This window comes from Gracilinanus agilis, chromosome 1 (genome assembly GCF_016433145.1).
Source record: "Gracilinanus agilis isolate LMUSP501 chromosome 1, AgileGrace, whole genome shotgun sequence".
Classification (NCBI taxonomy): domain Eukaryota; kingdom Metazoa; phylum Chordata; class Mammalia; order Didelphimorphia; family Didelphidae; genus Gracilinanus; species Gracilinanus agilis.
The window spans coordinates 317,170,538-317,188,086 of record NC_058130.1 but is presented as its reverse complement, the minus strand read 5'-3'; positions in this window follow the sequence as shown (position 1 = coordinate 317,188,086).

Genomic DNA, 17,549 nt, shown 5'->3' with positions numbered 1-17,549 from the left:
TGTTCTTATTTTAACTCCTTACATCTTATTCAATACATATTCCTCCATAAAAACCAATTGCTATTAATTGATTAAAGTATCCTGGGGCACTAATTACTGGTGATTGAGATTGGGGACAACGCATAAGAATGTGACTTCAACTGATAGCAGTAACAACATAGCAGCCAACCAGGAGAGTACTTGAGCCCTGAGGGGAGAATTAGCCTGCCTAACTTCAAGGGTCCTATTCCCTCTCAGACTGATTTATAGGATCCAAAGAGACAAGGCAAGCCATATCTCCAATTTCTAAGGCAACTTTTAGCTGGAGCCCTCTATTCTAATGTATTCTTCCAGAAGGCAAATGGGACAAGGAAAGGCAGCTTCAAGACTCAATAGGAGCACCTAGGCCAGCAGATAGCTATGTTTAAGGGGCACATCATGAGGGCTTCAATAAGTTGTTCCTTTGCTACATGTGTTCTGTAAGCTTGAGACCATTTTTCTGAAGGACATTGTTTATGTAAGGGGTATTCCAGACCTGTGGGAGATAGTTTCCTGTAACAGCTGATTTACTATACCATATTAGAAAATATCTTTCTAATAGTTAATTAAGTTAGGCTTACTGGAAATCATTGAGAAATATGCCAGAAGGGGGACCTTGTAAGTGACAGTTTTAGATAACCCTAACACTTCAATGTTAGTTTTAGAAACCTAAGGTTCTTGATCTAGCCATACCACTGCTAGGTTTATACCCCAAAGAGATAATAAGGAAAAAGACTTGTACAGAAATATTCATAGTCACACTTTATGGTGGCAAAAAATTGGAAAATGAGGGGATGTCTTTTGACTGGAGAATGGCTGAACAAATTGTGGTATCTGCTGGTGATAGAATACTATTGTGCTAAAAGGAAGAATGAATTGGAGGAATTCCATGTGAACTGGAACAACCTCCAGGAACTGATGCAGAGTGAAAGGAGCAGAACCAGGAGAATATTGTACACAGAGACTGATACACTGTGGCACAAAAGAATGTAATGGACTTCTCTACTAGCAGCCATGCAATGATCCAAGACATTTCTGAGAGACTTATGAGACAGAATGCCATCCACATCCAGAGAAAGAACTGTGGGAGCAGAAACACAAGAAAAAGAACTCTTGATCACTCTAATGCAAATATCAATAATGGAAATATGGAAATAGGTCTTGATCAATAACACATGTAAAACCCAGTGGAATTGTGTGTTGACTATGGGAGGAGGTTGGAGGAGGGAAGGAAAAGAACATGGATCATGTGACCACAGAAAAATTTTCTTAATCAATTAAAAAAAAAGAAAGAAATCTAAGGGTAGAAAGTTATTGCTCTCTGGTAATCCAAGCTACCATTGCTTTTGGGAGTTGGTAAAGGAGATAGGTGAGGTGAATTCTTAAACACACAATTTTTTTTTGGCCCAAGTAACATGATTTAACTGATAGAGAGCTATCCTTATACTCAGGGCTAAATAATGTCCTATTTCTGATTTACAGGGGCTGTGTAACCCTAGGCAAACCACTTAATCTCTCAGTGACCCTAGCCAACTCTAAAACTATAAATTTCAAAAAGAGTGCTGTTCTGCATTTTAGAAACAACAAACAAACAATCAAACAAATCAATAGAATTTCCTATTTAGATTTGACAGCATGATTAGTCTTCTCTTAGAGCAGTGATCAACAGCTTCCTAAAGTCAACCTGTCCACCCAGAGGAGTTTGAGCTTGTGCTGTCAGGGTATATGTTTTTTAAAGTGGCTAATACATTTAAAAGAATATTTTATTTTCCAATGTGCTCCTTTTTATTTTAATCTGTATCATGTATCCCATGTCATTTAGTAGACTCATTGCTTCTTCAGGTTCTGTGCCTAATTGGGGATAATCATAATTAGACAAATAGAATTTGAATCTCAATCCAGTCCATTCTTTGTAATAGACCAGAAACCATGAATCCAAGAACAAAACTTTTAGTTAGGTCAAAATAGTAAAGTACAAAAAGGGAAATTCATCCATAAAAGGAAGGTAAAATTTCCAAATTCATGCTGCCATTAGTAGGAGAAGTACTTCTTCCCTGGACAACTCACAGTGCTAAGACTGCACAATGTTTGGTATATGCCTCAAGGATTTATTTCTCCATGTAATCACTGTGCTCCTCTTATCTTCCTCTCTGTGTCCACAAGTGACCATCCTCTTTGCCTCTGAGGCTGCCATTTGCCCTATCTCCTCAGATGTCATCTGCTAAAAGTGCTCCCTGATGTTTGGGTCCTTTTTGGCAAAGAAAATTTGTCCCCCATTAAGGAGATTGCCCAGTTAATATGCTTAACTCAACATATTCTTGACTATTTTGTTACTTAGAACCCTAGATATAGCTACATAAAAAAGTCTATCACTGGCTCTCAAAATACCCCTTCTCCCCATAAAGCCCCCAATCTTATTCCCTATCTCCACGTAAAAAGTACTCACAGCTTTTGGGACATTTAGGTTGAGACAAGTAAATTCCTTTCAACTTCAGTTCCCATCAAGTTTCTGGCAGAGAATAATGGAGCCCTATGAATTACTCTGATGCTTGTATAATTCTCCATGGAGATTTAGTAACTTTGGAGGGCCAGGTGGGATAGAGGTTACACTTGCTTCTCTAATCAGGTCCTGGCTTCCTTAAATAACTATGAGATAATATGAAATAAGTATGAATGAAGAAAGATAAAAAGGGTAGTCGCTGTATAAACAGAACAGATGGCAATCTACATTTTTCAACTGGAAGGTTCAAGAAAGATTCTAAGCAGTAAAGACAAACTTTCAATTCGCAATTTTGATTCAGGTCAATTCTAAAGACGGTGAAGCTCATTACTCCTAATTATGATCTGGGAACTGATCTGTCCTACCTGGGGAACACTTTAATATTAGAATGAGAACTGTTCACATTATGAGGTATGCTGAAAGTATTGAGAGTAGAGTAATTACACCTTAATTGTGAGAAAGGGCCTTAATGATTTAGATGCAAAGCCAACAGCAATCAAACTACCATTTCCTAAGAGTCAAATCACCCTTTATTGTTACTGTCTGCACTTGATCTGTCAAATCAAAAATGATTTTCAAAATGAGTTGACATTGGTCAGATCTCTTTTATAATCGCATGCCAAGATGATTATGCACACACTGCATATACAGAGGCCCTCTTCTCAAGTAGTTCATTTCTGTGATGCTGCTTTTAAAAAAAAATAGAAAAGATGTGATTTTGAGTACAGGTTCACAAAAAAATGCCAAGCTGGAATGTAATTGTAGGCTGTATTATTAACTCAAAGGCTGGCATCATTTCAGCATAAAAAAATACTAGTTAAGGGAATGAGGACCCCCTTTTTTTTTTATCATGAAAGAGCTTGTGTATGCATATTATGAGGGATTTTCCCGAGCCTTATTCTTAAACAGATTACACTATTCAAAGTCTCAAAGAATCAAAATGGTGCTCAGCTGGGGCAGTCAATATGCAGTCGAAACATGTGGCAGATGCAGAGACAACTTCAAAGATGCCATTACAACTGCCTGTGGAGATATTTAAGGAGCCAGATGCTACTGCTTCACGTCTTCCAGAGCACAGAATGTGTCCTGTGGTCACCTTCCAAAGAGGGGGTGTGGTTCCCTTGGGCTGAATTGCAGAATTCCACCTAAACTCATTGTAGTTATTGTTTACCTAGGTGTGGGGCAATGGAGGTCAGGAGTCCAAGTCTCTGGAAGAGGAGTTGTTTTAGATGTTATTCCTTTTAGAAGCTGCAAAGCACAATTTCAAGGCTATATGTAGGTATTTCATTGAAGTAAAACATTCGCATCTCAAAAAACATAATTTATTTCTACATATTGCAGAGGAAGTATTTTATAAACTTTTTAAAAAAATTTTTTTTATTTCATAAACTTCTGATATTATTTAGAAGATAAAGGGGGACATAAATAAGCTCATTACTATTAACTGATTTTTTTTTCATTTTTTGTGGGTGAGGAATAAAGTATTTGGAGGCACCTAGCATATTATAAAGTATGTATTTGTTTTCATCGCTGCTGTTTACTCGGGAAGAACCTGAATTATATAACAAGATTTACTGATATATTATGAGTTTAGTGGCACATAGGTAAAAGATATGCAAGCATCACTAGTTTTTATTTTGTATAGATACATTTTTCCTTCCAGTTCCATCTTATTTCATAACTTTAGTGGAATAGGCTTTGAAAGTAAGTTGGCCAGTTTCAAACATATCCACATAGGGTAATTATCAAGTACGACAACGATGGGAAAATAAAGAAGACTTACAGGAGAAAAAATAACTTTAGAAAATTGAAAAAGCATAAGAAATGGGAATTGCTTTACAACTATAGAGGCACTTTTTATAGAAAAAAATTATTCTGTCAGAGTTTATGCCTCTCATTATATGTGCTGATGTCTACTAGCCTATTATCTGTTCAATCTAGCCCTTAGAGAGATTATTTTATTAATTCTTAAATTGAAATTTGTGGCATATTAAAAAAAACCCACTATTTCCCATAATTATCTACATGAAAAGGGATGGCTATAAGTGGAAAATAAATAGCAAAGGATATTTTTCTTTCTAATGTAAACATCTGGCAGTAATCCTTGCTTACACAATTAATGGGCATTTAATTGGCAATGATCAGTTTATTGCAGCAATATGAAGTGAATGTTTCCCCAGGAACAAACAGCTGTTGCAAGAATTTCACAGTGATTTAGCAAACACCAGGTGATAGCTGTATCTAGAATGAAGTGCTCTTTCTCCAAGCAAATAGGAGTACATCAGGAAAATGAATGAGTCTGAGAGGAGCATGGCTGGAGAGATCTGATTGTCACTGACATTAGAATTTGTTTAAGAATCAAGCATACTAAAACAACTGATTAACCATGTTAAATATTATCCATGGCTTTAATATGAAGGAAAAGAACAATTTGCCAAAGAAGCAAATAAAAAGTTAGCATGGCATAAATATATTGAAAAGTGATATTTTTGCTTATTTGAGAGACATAATAGCTGATGAAACTTAATTCATATCTTAATATTTCCTGCTCTTAAATGCTCTGTAACTTTTGATAGTCATGATTCTAATTCTTGATTAAAAAGTTATTGAAGTCATTCAGCAGTTACTGACAATTATATTTTTACTTAATAGATTTTATTCAACTGTCTAAAATTAAATGTGCCTCTTTTTTAATTTGCATTGCTTGTGAGCTGCTTTTCCATTAACGTTTAAATAAAAAGTTTTTTTTTCATTTTTCATTATGCACTCTTATTACTAATTTAATAAGATGATAATAGCTATGCAAACTTTCTGTTACTCCTCAGCTTTTGGCACAGATTAAATTTAATGTTTTAAATGTAGCACCCTGGCAACTCACTGTTCTTTCCTAACGCTCCATTTCATTAGTGAGAAAAGTAATTTTATTTCCTCAAAATGCTTTTATTTACTATACTATTTAGTATTAGCTTATGCCATAGTCTACAAACAATGAACAAAAATGAACAAAGCATGAAGGGCCAATTTATAGAACAATGCTTTTATTTTTCATGTGTGCGGTCTACAGTAATTCATCTCCATGACAAAAGCAGACAATCATCACTTATTGTGTTTTTTTTTTAATAAAATTACCGTTCTCCATGTAACAAAAGAAAGCTGCCTAACTAAAGGGAATATTCTTACATGTTGGAATCAATAAATTGACCATACTTCAGCAAACCTTTACTCCTTAATATGACAATGCAGTTTGGAACTTCACTTATCCATATTAATATTCAATTACTGTTGAATAGCATTGTTCTTTTCTCTTGTTCTAGAAAACAATGAGAAACAAGTAAGCAGCCTCAAGGAATGCCTTTAGTAGATCAGTGGTAAAACTTTGCAACTTTAGAGTGCTGCTGTCCAGGCGTTTTGTAATTCAGAGTGGAAAGTAGAAATGTTGGTGGATTGTGAAGCAAAACCCAGTAAGTCTGTAGCTCAGTTGTAACATACTTTATGACACTTGTATAACCAAATACAAGCATGACCAATTTATATTGTTCAGAGGCAGCGGGAATAATTACAGTAATGAATGTGACATCTTTTCAAAAGGGAAAATATTACTGAAGAGATTTTAACTGTATCAATCTATCTTTAATTTCTTTTCCTCTGTGGAAACAGGCTACATAAAGGAGTGTCAAATGGAGAAGTATTGGAGCAGTTCAAATTCCAAAACACAAGTCACCCAGGCGCAGGCAGCTAAATTGGCTATCAGTGTTTTCGGCCAATAAGGCTGTATTTAACTGTTAAGTCCTCTGCCAAAACGGAGAGTATACGTTTTAGGTCAAAATGCTAAAAGTTTGTTGTAGTTTTCCAGCTAATGCTAGTTCCAAGCCTGAGATCAGCATTTCATTTCCATACAGTTTCTGTACACAACATTGTCTGGGTCATGGCTCTAGATTTCTCTCACAGAGATGGAATTACAGTAAAACTCTTAGATTAAAACATGAATAGTTTCTATATAACCCAGCAGAGTAACAGGATTAAGTTAAGCTAATAATACTGCATGTCATTAAGTAGCACAAAATTCCGATGACTTTAGAACCCCTGAAGACTTTCTTTAATTGTATTTTCTTTTTTTCTGAATTAATGAGGCCAGGCCATAACATGTTTCAAGAAAATGAAGTCTTTTGTTACAGAAATGCAAATGCAGTGGCATGGCATCTAAGATATTAGACAATATAGATGATTGTGAGAATATTTTCATTGAATTATAAATGGGCATCCCAATAATTCAGACACCTATTATCTAATTAAATTTTGCTACCATGAAACTCCTCATAGTATTAATTGTTTGGGAATTTATAGAACCCAGGCAAGTTAATAATCTACTCTGTCAAGGGAAAATAGTTCTGTTTAGTAGTAGGGAATCAGAACAACCTTGTTTTGGTTGAAAATGTACTTATATATGAAAACACATAGCGACTGATGTGCAAAGTGCAAATAGACATTGCCAGAAGTAAAATTTAAATATATAAAGATAAGCAATAATAGAAATATTATTGCATGATATTAAAAATACACGTAGAAACTAAATGAATTATTGGAACTTCTTTCTTAAAAACTTCATAACCAGGACATTGATTTAAAAAATTATTATATTCAATCTTCTTTTGATTCCTTTTACAATTGAATTGATATTTTCTTTGATTCACTTTCCAGGAAGTATGTGATAAAAATACTCCAAAGAGAGTGAAGTTCAGGAAAAAAAACTACTGCCATCACAGAGTTAACATAGAGATTTTCCTTTAAACTTTCCCTTTTCCAGAGACAATTGCTGGTACACTGTGGTAGAACAGTGCTGGGCCTACAGTAAAGAGAAGAGAGTTCAGATCCAGCCTAGGGCACTTACTAGCTTGGTGACCCTGGGCAAGTGACAAAATCAGTTTTGCCAACTCTAAAATAGAGATAGCAAAAGCACTTTTTCTCTATCGCTCCTGCTGTGAGGATCAAATGAGATAAAGTCCTTAGCACAGCACTTGGCATATGTCAGCATAAGGGAAAGCCAGTTTTAATTTAAGTTCTTCAAGAATGTTTAGTATTCCCCTCTCCTCATCATATTCTTTAAAGAAACTGAAAATAAAGGATATGATAAACTTAGAAACTAGGCTACCACTTCTTTGATGGCAATTTATTTAACCTCATCTGTAAGGAGCTAATGACAACAGTTATCCCATAAAGGCAAGGGTGTTTGGTTCAAATGAGAAAAATCTATGCTGCTCACTTTTAAACCTTCAACGTTGTATAAATGTTACCTATTGTTATCTGACAAGCAAAAAAATAAAGATACTCTGGAAAGAAACAAAGAAAAAGGAGGGAAGAAAGAAAGAAAAAGAAAGAAAGGAAAAGTGAATGAAGGAAGAGAGATAAAGAAAGGAAGAAATGAAAGAAAGAAGAAAGAAACTAAGAAAGAAAAAGAGAAAGGAAGGAAGAAAGAAATGAAGAAAGAGAAAAAGGAAGGAAGGAAGAAACTAAGAAAGAAAGGAAGGCAGGAAGGAAAAAGAAGAAGGAAGGAAGGATGGAAAAAAAGAAAAGAAAACCAGGTTATCTAACAAGTGAAAGCAACAGAATAGAAATTATCTTTAGACTTTTGGTAAACCCAAGGAAAATCCAGGACATTGAAAAGAATTTGCCTCTGCCTTCTACTTTAGACACTGTCTAGCTCTGCTAACTCTCTTATAGCCATCAAGAAACATTCAGGTTCTCTTAACATTTTCCTTTCCTTTGCAAAAGTAAATTTTACTATTACATTTTAAAAAATATATTGTTTATACTTTATAGCATACCTACTTCCATTTCCCCTCACAGAAAGACATCCTTTATTTAAAGAATAAAAGAGTAATAAAAGTTTTCAGTAATTCTAACCAACACAACCAAATAATTTAATCTTTTAATCAGTATTCCTTGCACAAGACCCTCCACCATTGCCATAAAGGGGAGAGATTTTGCCTAATATCTTTTCTTTGAGGCCAAGCTTAGTCATTATAATTTCCCAGAATTCAGTTTGAATTATTTGTTAATTTTATTTATATTGCTTTATTCATTATGTTATTTATAGGTCTTCTCATGTTTTCCTTTATTTATTATACCCATAATTTTTGTAGCACAAACATCTACTATGTCACATACCAAAACTTTTTGGTCATGCTCCGATTTATTTGGGTTTTCAGTTTTTTGCTCCTAAAAAGAAAAGTTACTTTAAATATTTTAATGTATATGTAACATTTCTTTTTATATTGATATTCTTGAGGTGCATGCTAATATTTATAGACCAAAAGGTATAGGTATTTGTAATTTTATTATCATAATCCCAAATTTCTTTCCAAGATGGATGGACAGGTGAATGAATTCATTGCTTTCCCAATAGTACATTAGTGTTTCTATTTTTTACAGTCCTTCCAATATTGACTTACTGTCTTTCACTATCTTTGTCAATTTTGAGAGCATAACTGTGAAACCTGAGTCTTGTTTTATTTTATATTTCTCACATTGTGTGCATTCTTTTTATAGTGCTTAATAATTTATAATTTTTTGAGGACAGTTTGTTTATATTCTTTGACACCTTATCTATTGGGGAATCCGTTTTGGTCTTATATATTTATATTCCTCTTAGTTTTATACACACACATATATGATAACAGAAGATATGTTTACAGTGGGTATTTTTTTTCTCAGTCAAGTGCTTTCCTTATCTTAGACTCATAATTTCTTTTTTCGGTCAGCCACCAAGAATTTATTTTGTGCCAGGCACTATGCTAGGCACAAGAAATACAAAGAAAGGCAAAAAACAATTTCTACACTGAAGGAGCTCACAGTGCAATAGGAGTAGACAATATATAAACAAGTATGGAGAAATAAGATATATAGGACATTATGGTTAACAACTGAATCAGGCTTGTTTGCAGAAATTGAGACAAAAGCTGAAACCTGAAGGGAACCAGAAGCTCAGGGATAGCGAGTAGTCAGTGAAAATGCTCAGAAAGAGCAGTTGGGATATTATGTGAAAGAAACAGCAAAGAGGCTAGAGGTTTTAGATTACAGAGTTCATGGAAAGGAGTAAGAATACTGGGAAGATAGGAAAGAGACCAGTCAAGAAGGTCTTTGAAAGCCAGAGATTTTCTATTTGATTGTTTAATTGTAGATCAAACATATTAATCATAGGGAACCATTGCCGTTGATTGAATGGGACAAGGTGGTGTGATGAGATTTGCATTTTAGGATTATCAATTTGACATTTAAGTGAAGGATGGATTGGAGGTGGGGAGAGATTTAAGACAAGGTGATGAAACAGCTAATTACAGTAGTATACAGTCATGAGATGAATGAGGACTTCCATTAGGGTAGTTGCTGTGTTAAAAGAAAAGGTAGGGCATGTGAAAGAGGTGTTATGAAGGCAGAAATGACAAGACTTAGTAGCTAATTCAATTTGTGGGGTGCGAGAATGAGGAGTTGGGGGTAACAGGTTTTGATTTTGAATGACTAGAGAATAGCAGTTCTCTGAATAGTAACAGGAAAGTTAGGAAGAGAGATGGATTTGAGTGGAAAGATACTGAATTTTGTTTTGGACATGTTGGATTTCAGATGCCTGTGGGATATTTGGTTCACTATATCTGAAAGACAGTTGGAGATATGAGGTTGTCTATCTGGAGAAAACTTTTTCATGCAAATCTTTTCAGTTTCATGCAATTGAAATGATCTATTTTATCTTTTCAGTCTCCAATATCCCTGGTTTTGTTAAGATTTCACTGCCTAGTTTTAGTTCTGGAGTGAGCAAATGAATAAAAGATGATTTATTAGGCTATTACCATGGATAAAGCACTGGGGATATACAAATGGGTTGGCAAAACAGTTGATGTTTTCAAAACTCTCTAAAAGAGTAGATGACATAGACATAAGGTTTCAACTGTGTCAGACCGAAAGTCCCAGTAGTCCTTCAGGTAAAGCAGCACTGTAGATGGAATACATTTTCATTAATGTCATTTCCATTGATAAAACCAGATCTATTTCTAATGTTAAACTGTTTCAGTGCCAAGGACTTTGACAGGGAGAACTTTTCTTTTCCCAGTATTGTGTAGCTTTGCTTGCTGGGAAGGCAGGAGCTTTTATATCAGCAGAAGTTCCATTGCTAAGTATTATGGCACAAAAGCCTTATAAATATATGCAGAAACACAGATATATTGGAAATATGCTTTATTTATGACAACACAATCAAATGATTGATCCATCAATAAAGAGTTTTGAAGAAAGAAGTGTTCAAACTTAAATGAATACTAAATAATTTAACCCATAATATGTGGTGGGTCAAATAATAAAGCATAAACCATAGATCATTTATTCAAAGAAAACAAAAACAATGGGATAATGTATGAAAACTGTTGGGAAGTAGTCAAAGCAGTCCTTAAGTGAAAACATATTTCTAAATAATAAAAGAGGAGTTAGGTTTAAAAAAAAAAAGGCCAAAAATTCATCAAATTAAAATCCCTCCAACTAAACAGAAGAATAGAAAGTCTGAAAATCAAAAACAAGATTGATAAGTAAAATAAAAAAGATTCATTTTAATCAATAAAATAGTATAGCTATTTTTTTTCTAAATAAGGGGGAAACTAAAATGTTAGGATCAAAACTGAAAAAAATGCAGAATTTATATGAAATGAAAATGAAATTATTGGAAACTCACCCAATTACATGGGGAAAAAGTGAAAAGGTAAAAGAAATTAGTTGACATTTTCAAAATATGAAATACCCAATTAATATAAAAATAATTTAAATTGCCTCATCTTAGAAAAAGTAATGAAAAAAGACATAAGAGAATCCAAAGGGCAAAGAAAAGGAGTACAACTCCTAGGACAAAATGGATGTACAAGTGACTTCTATTTAATATATATATATATATATTTTTAACCCTTGTACTTCGGTGTATTGTCTCATAGGTGGAAGATTGGTAAGGGTGGGCAATGGGGGTAAAGTGACTTGCCCAGGGTCACACAGCTGGGAAGTGGCTGAGGCTGGGTTTGAACCTAGGACCTCCTGTCTCTAGGCCTGACTCTCACTCCACTGAGCTACCCAGCTGCCCACTTCTATTTAATATTAAAAGAATTCTGAACTCTAATATACTACAAACTGTTGCCAAAACCATTGTGATAGAAATATTGCTTATTTTTCTAGAAATGAGAAAATATTCCCCTCAGAAGGTAGGAAGTCTTTTCTTAGCATCAGTGTTGGTTTGTCTTCTTTGCCATCTGAGTAATCATTCAAAAGTTCAAAATACTCCAAAAGATTGTATGTAATCTCCAAAGATTTTAATAAAATTGGAATTGCCTTGAGCATAGAAACAGCTTAATATATGCTTTATTGTTCATTCATTTACTCCATAAGCATAGCTATAAGGTAAACTCTTAACAAACCAGGGATATAACTGATCAGAAAGATAAAATAGATTATTTCAGTTACATGAAATTGAAAATCTTTTACATAAAATTCTAGGCTGAAAGTTGCAATGTACTGATTAAATTAGCTTTTTATAAAATATATTTTTGATATCCATAGTTTATGGCCAACTCATTAAAATACATGAGATCAAAAGACATTTCTCAATAAATAATTCAACTAAATAAATCATTGCAAATTCTCCTAAAAATAATTGTAAATTGTAGCTCAATATATAAAATAATGTCTATAGCAAAAGGTATAAAAATTAAAACAAATTTTGTTTCCTACTACATCTAGAAAGTTGGAAATGATGACAAATTATAAAAATAATCAGTTATAAGTTACCAAATCCTGGAAAATCCTTAAAAAAATTTTAAAATGAAATCTTAGTAATTTCTGAACATCTCTGTTCAGAATTAGTAATCTCTTAGTAATCTTAGTAGTCTCTGAACATCTCACCATTATAACAAAGAAAAACAGAAAAAACAAAACAAAACATTGAGCAGTTGATGTGATGACCAGATCTGATAATATGCACAATATTCAATATGCACAGGTGTAACACTGTTTCCTAGTCCTCTAAACCCTATAAAGTGAGAAATATTCCTTTATATTTTGTGTTTGCTCATGTACTCTTCTTCCTATGAACTTCAGTCTTGCTTATCTTCATTTTGTACCTTCTGCCTGTATGTTATGTTTGAATCACTGTTAGAAGTTGTTAAAGGCCTATCCCTCCTTCAAAGTAATTATCAGATTGAACTAATTGCCTTTTTGATAAAAAATGATTTACATGCTGAATATCGAGCTATAATTTCCTCCAAAGGAGCAGTGGCTATTTTAATTCTGAATACTTAATACAATTTTTCTCTTGTTTTCTTCTTTTTTTTAAACCTTTACTTTCAATCTTAGAATGAATAGTATAAGTTTCAAAGTAGAAGAGAAACAAGAGCTAGGCAATTGAGGTAAAGTGACCTGCTCCGGGTCACTCAAGTAGGAAGAGTCTGAGGCCAGGTGTGAACCCAGACCTCCTGTCTTCAAGACTTGTTCTTTATCCACTGAGCCACCTACCTGTCCCTATTCTTTCTTCAAAGAAGATCCCATAGAAATATAGAGTATCCAAATGGTTAGTGTAATTGTAATTTTTAACTACTCAAATAACTATTTTAATAGTTTAATATTGCACCAAGACTTTTGAGAAACATTGTATGATCTATCAAGACACCATCTTGCCAAAAAGATCCCAGGTACAAGAATAGTTGGAAAGTATTAGGAAAAAGAAAGGACTTTTTTCACAATGCAGTTAGAATATTTTCCAGAATTTAAGATAAAAATGTTAGTAATAGATGGACTGTACCCTGTGCTAGTGTTCTCATGTGATTCCATGCTTGTGCTATTAGAACAAACTATCCCATATAAAGACACACATTTTAGATCTATGTCCCATCTTGATATTCCATCTTTTGACTCTATGTTTTGGCAGTAGTCATGCCCTATGCCTGGAGTACATATATTGCAGAAGACAAGTTAGGCACTTAAATGTTTGTTTAATAATAGTGAAGATGGTGCACGATCTAGAGATCTTGCAGTGGGAGTAGAGATTCATAAACTTGTGCACAATTGGCTAGGAGAAGAGATGATAGTCCTGAGGTAAACATTATCTTCAAATAATTGAAGGCTATTTATGAGAACAGAAGACTTATTCTGTTGGATTGAGAATGTGGAACCAGGCCCATCTAGTGGAAGTTGCAGAGATAGTTTTACTTGGTATAAGGGGGTAAAAACCTTCCTAATAACTGAAACTATTGAAAAATGGAATAGCCTGCTTCAGTTCTTCACTAATGGAAATCTTCAAATGTAAGAGAGGACAGGATAAAATCTGACGGAAAGTCAATTTTAAATGATATATTGAATGAGGAAAGGAGAGTGTTGGAGTTCAATTTGTAAAGAGCTTTAAGTGGTAGGTTGTATATTTTGAACTGTACTTTATTGTATATCAGTTGAGGAATTACTGAAGGGTATTTTTTTGCTTGTTTTAAAAAGGAAATGGCATGATCAAGAAGTTCTATTTACAAAATTATTCAGAGAATAGGACAAAGGATAGACTTGAGAAGGGAGAGATTATAGATGGGAAGACTGTTAGGATGCTATTAAAAATGCAGGCACTTTTTGGTGAAAAGTTTAACTTTAATGGCAGTAAAGTAGACAAGGTAATTACTTTACAATATTATGGAGAGAGAATTGATAGGACTTTCATGTTGGATAGTCAGAGGTCCTGGCTGTGAGGGTAAGGGAAATGAGAGTCAAAGATTAAAGATGACTGACTGGATAAATCAAAGAAGGACAGAAATAGATTGCAGAAGTATAAATTCTGGGTAAAGTTGATGAGTTTGGTTTTAGACACCAGAAGTTTGGGGAGTATATATCTGAGGGTATATCTGCCAACTATTTATCTGGCAGATGAAAATTCAAGACTAGAATGATAGGGAGAAGTTTGGTTTAAGTATATAGATTGAGGTATCATCTGAAGAGAAGGATTTGTAGAAGTTGAGTGGATGAAGCTGCCACATTCAATATCATAAGCAGAGAAGAAAAGATGGCCAAATGTATAGAGCTTTGCAGAACACCTATCTGTTAGGCAGATAGCCAGGAAGTGAGGAATAAGTGGATAAGGATGAATTGGAAACAGATATGTAGGTTATTATCTGAAGTTTAACAGTTTAGCAGAGGAGACAAATTGGATTATAGCTTGAAAGGGTTAGCAAGGTTAAATGGATACCTGACCATGTTTCCAGACTTAGATCATCTAAAGACAGAGAAGAAATGTACCTGAGAGAAAGGAAGACTCCAGAAGCATAGTTATGAAGGAAAAAGGAGAGTATGAAAGCATAATTTGAGTTGTTACCCTTTAAAAGAAGAAAGACCATCTCATCTTTTGAGGCCAGATGAAACAATGAGATGGAGAAGAGTTTCAGAGAAAGAAGAGGGAAGTTGAGGAAATTCCTATCAGATGTCTTCTTTCTTTCAGGTAATAATGCCATATAAGACAAATGTTTGGCTCTTTTGAAAGACTATATTCAGTTTTTTCATAGTAATGATAACAGATAGTATTTATATATTGTTTTAATGTTTGCATAGCATAAGCCTAAAGCTTAAAGAAACAGCAGAGGACATTTATTCCAACTCCTTCATTTTTCAATTAAGAAAATCCAGTTGAGGAAGGTCCTGTATTTTCATTCTAATTGTGAATATCCAGAAGAGGAAATTTCCTCTACAAATGTAGCTTGGCACCTTCTCTGCAACTTGCAGTTTTAGAGAGTTTTTATTTAATTAAAATGTATTAAGTTGTTGGTTTTTTACATCAAAATTCCCACATAACTTCTTCCCTCCCATTCTCCCCTCCCTATGCCAGAGAAGGCATAATTTGACAAAAAGATATATGTGTAAATGTAATTGTCTTGCTTATTTCTATTTATCAGTTCTTTCTCTTGAGGTTGACATTCACAATTATTTTTTAAACATTCCTGTTTCTGTACAATGTCTTTTATTTAAGCTCATTTGATTCTTTATAATTTCATATAGGTCTCTTTCAATGTTCTTCCAAAAACAATCTGTTCATCATTTCTTATGGTGAAGTAGTATTCCATTGCAATCATATGCTATAACTCAAGTTGACTGGAGCACTAAGGAGTTAACTTCCTTGCACACTGTCAGGAATCTAGCATGCCAAGTCTAAAACAAACACATTCCCGGCTCTATATTCATTATGGTTATAAATAAAAACAAACTATATAAAAGGTAATTTTATGGAAAAGAACAAAATTGAAGGTTGGAGGGATAATGAGAATAATTACATGGGGACAGCATTTTCATTGATATTTTAAAGAAGATCGCGATTTTTAGAGATAGATATAGGCAATGAGGAGCAATCTATGGAATGACCTAGGCACAGGGGATATGTTGAATATTAAAAATAATGAATAATCCAGTTTGACTGAACTGTATAATGTGTACAGTGTGTAATAACTCTGGAAAGGTAGCCTAGAATTTACCTTTCTGAGGGTGTTGCATGCCAAACAAAGAAATTTGTATTTGATCCTTGAATTAATAGAGCATCATTGGAGCTTTTTGCATAGAGATATGGATAGACTTATGCTTCAGTAATATCACTCTGGCAGTTCTGTAGAGTATGATGAAGAGAGGGAAAGATGAGTCAGGGAGACCACTAAGGTTATTGCTGTAGTCCAGGTTAGAGGTGAGAAAAGCCTGAACGATATTAATGGAGAAAAGGGGAAAAATGAGATAAATTATAAAAGGATAAGGAAGAGTGATCCATTGGAGCAAGCTGCATATTATGCTTTAAGGAAAAATAGATTCCTAGGCAAATGAACTATATGCAAATCCTGCCTTTATCCTACTTGGTAACCTTGGGCAAAATCACAAGCCTCTTTAAGTCTCTTGTTTTTTAAGGGTGAAATAAAGGAGTTGGAGCAGATGCCTTATAAGGCCCTTTCCAGCTTGAAATATGTAATCCTATCAGTCAAGGTCACTAACTGATTAGATATAAATGTGGAGTAGAGGGAGTAAGGAAGAGATGAGAATCAAGACTCAAGGATGAATCCAGAGTTATCAGCCTAGGCTATAGAAAGGATGGTAATGTATTCAAAAGAAAAACAAATTTAGAAAAAGTTCATGTTTTAAGGAAAAGAGACACCCTTTGGAACATGTGGAGGAAAAGTTTACAGGACATGTACTTCTGTCCAATAGGCATTTGGCAATATGGAACTGGTATTCAGGGGAGAGAATATTGCTAGAAATAGAGAACAAGGCTCTCTATGTACATGGTATTTGTGCCCAGTGAATTTACATACAGATAGGGTCAATAGAAAGAACAGAAGAGGGACCAGTAAAGAAACTTATGGGATTATTCAAAATTAGGAAGTGGAGTATAGATGATGGGATTATACAGAGGGAAAGGGAAGAACCAAGAGAGATCATGATTTTTAAGGAGACAGATCATCATGGTTTCATATTTTTCTCTATCATCCAGGAGAAGAATGGAGAACATGAATAGGAAGGGTTGTCCCAGTTATAGTGATAAGACAGAAGGTTAAAAACATGAAATAGTCTGAATAGCAGAGAAAACATTAATTTGATTATGTTAGGGGAAAAAGGATTTTTGGTCAATTATATTAAAAGGTGGTCACCAGGGGAAAAATCCCCAAAGGAATAACTTCAAGTCAAAATTGACTTTTATGGAAATTTATTTACAATTGAGAAGAGGTAGAAGGAATAAGGAAATAAGAATCTAACACAGTAGGTAAATTACTAAGATCCTCTAATTAATCCAGGTAGATCTAATTAACCCAAGCCCAGAGTCAGAGGGCCAGAGGCCCTGAGGGGGTCGGTGGAGGCCAGAGGCAAATGAAGCAAAAGCTTCAGTCACAGAGGCTCTATTAAAGGCAAGTTCCTTAAGAGAAGTTCAGGATGATTCAGTCTTTAAACTCACCATGTGGAATTCCAAAGAAGATATTAAGAGCAGCCTCACCAAGGTCTCAGCATCCCAGCC